The sequence below is a fragment of the Scylla paramamosain genome, chromosome 44 (assembly GCF_035594125.1).
Source record: "Scylla paramamosain isolate STU-SP2022 chromosome 44, ASM3559412v1, whole genome shotgun sequence".
Lineage (NCBI taxonomy): Eukaryota > Metazoa > Arthropoda > Malacostraca > Decapoda > Portunidae > Scylla > Scylla paramamosain.
In genome coordinates, this window is record NC_087194.1 from 6,107,680 (window position 1) to 6,110,014 (window position 2,335).

At 40.9% G+C, this 2,335-nt stretch overlaps 1 protein-coding gene across 6 annotated transcripts in view; it reads right to left on the reverse strand.

Annotated features, from left to right (window-relative positions):
• Positions 1-449: 449 nt before the first annotated feature.
• LOC135094032 (uncharacterized) overlaps positions 450-2,335 on the reverse strand; it is a 59,370-nt gene continuing 57,484 nt past the window's right edge. For all 6 annotated transcript variants that reach the window (XM_063993752.1, XM_063993754.1, XM_063993755.1 and 3 more), the window contains one exon: positions 450-996. The gene's annotated coding sequence lies outside the window, so the exon portion shown is untranslated. The remainder of the gene's footprint in view (positions 997-2,335) is intronic.

Consider the following 2,335-nt stretch of genomic DNA (forward strand, 5'->3'; position numbering starts at 1 on the left):
TGCAGTGCAAGCCAATACTCCTTGCCTGTCTTGTACTGTATGGTGGGAACTAATGTGGCGACTCCAGAGACAGGAAAACTAAAAGTAGAATAGGGGAAAAATACGAGTATCGTCAAAATTCACGCGTCAAGCTGTTGATAATATAATACTACCGCAGGACTACTTCCTTTCCTCAGACACGTGTTCTGTGTGTCTACTACAATGGGAAGTACTGTGCAGACACCGGAAGTTTGACAGACCACTGCTGCGTGTTCACAGTTTTCCGATGTTCTGTTGTTATTAATGATTGTTATTGTTTTTCGTAATCAGGACATTACATCATATCAAAAAAAAAAAAAAAAAAAAAAAAAAAAAAAAAATATATATATATATATATATATATATATATATATATATATATATATATATATATATATATATATATATATATATATATATATATATATATATTTAAGACAACAATCCGTAGGACGTACCCTGTATCTGCTGTGGTCTCAGGAGTAGAATAGGTATAGGGTAGGGAAAAGTCTCATGACGAAGGGACAGGGGCAAACCAGTGTAGTGTATGTTGTCACGTCTTGCTGCGGAAGTATGTGGCCAGCTGTGCCGTGACTAAGCCCTTGTGGTTAGTAGGATAGTCCACGAAACTGTTTCTTTTCACCAACAGCCGACAGGGTTAATTAAGAGTGTGAATGATGTGTGAGTGAATGTGTGAGATTTCCGGCATCGGGCTGTACATCGATGTTTACAGTGCAGTGTACTCGTATGTTGAGTGTGGTGCTGTTGAATGTGCTAGTGTATCTGGTCAGTGATACCAGGTGAAGGTGTTCTGGTGTACAAATGACACTTATTTTCCATGAGTTTAAACAAAAAGCAGAGAGCTGGTGTTGAGGGGCTTGCTGAGCTGCAGTGATGGGAGGTGAACTGCGCGATGGTGACGTAACAGGAGAGCTCACCACTGAGTTCTGGTGCTGGCAGACTCCTCCTCACTCACCCCTGCAGAAGGACATGCCGTGAGCACATACTGTGAGAAGGAATGGCGAAGAGACAGACAGAAAGGACTGTTGGAGGACACACACACACACACACACACACACACACACGACTTAGAATCATATTCAGAAACATTTCTGCGCTGCACCTCCACCACAATCAAAAAGCTCTAGTTAAAGTTGCCCGGGTTTTTTAAGGTGTATTAATGATTTTAGTGATAGATTAACAAAATTTCTACATTATTAACAGCAGAAACACTCTTGAGAACCCGGCTAATCATGTATGTGGTCATTGAGAATGGTCGTGGTGAGAAAGTAAAGCGTTTTAAAATGCGGGACTTTGGCTAAGGAGAAAAGTAGATATGGAGACGGACCACGTGAGCCTGATCCAAATTATGTATATTGCAAGTAGTCACACACACACACACACACACACATACCTATCTACCATTGCTCCCTTGCTATACCTATCCTTGTAACCCTTTACATATATATATATATTTTTTTTTCCATTTTCTTCCCCTTTTCTCTTTCATCAGACGCCAAGTAGACTCACAACTTCTCAGTTTTCTTCAATCACCCCATCTAAATTCAGCTCAGCCAATGTTTTCTCTCCTTTCCTAAGACTTTCTTCTACACCTTTTCATCTCTTCCCTGTCTACCTCCTGGTTGCCTCCCTCTTAACTATTCCATGTACTTCCTTGCATGTTGATCTTCCATTTCAGTGTTGCTCTGTCCACTTCTTCAAATACTGGTCTAGCTCCCAAGTCCTCTTTTAGCCGAAACTTCCTTATCCTGCTCCTTCTGGCACCTTTACCCAAGTGCCGTGTTACGTGACTTGGGCGATCATGTCCTCTCACCTTCACTTTTTAGTCACATGGATGAGGTGTGAAAGTCTACATGCCAGGTTGTTGCTCTCTATGATCCCGTCTTTGTCTTCCTCTCCTTCTCTTCGCCTCTATCTTTCCTGTGATACTCAGCAGTTCGGTTTTGTGCCTTCTAGCAGTGTGTCCCACAAATTTTAGTCGTCTTTTCCTAATTTGGTTAAGTAGTTCTCTATCTGTGCTTGTTTACTGTAACACTTGCTGGTTTGTTTTCCTTGCTGCTCCTTCTGGTGCCTCCTCTAACTGTCCTGTGCTTACATCTCAGCTGTCTGAACTTTTAATTCTAATATTGTTGTCAATACACAGGCTCCAGCACCGTGCACTAACTGGTGCTAGTTTTAGTACTGCGTTAAAAATTATGGCTTTACATTATATGGGCACATTTCTTTCTTCAAGTAAGGGGATACAGTGTATTAACATTTGCATTTTATTTTCAGTCCTATTTTTTATTTCAAGCTT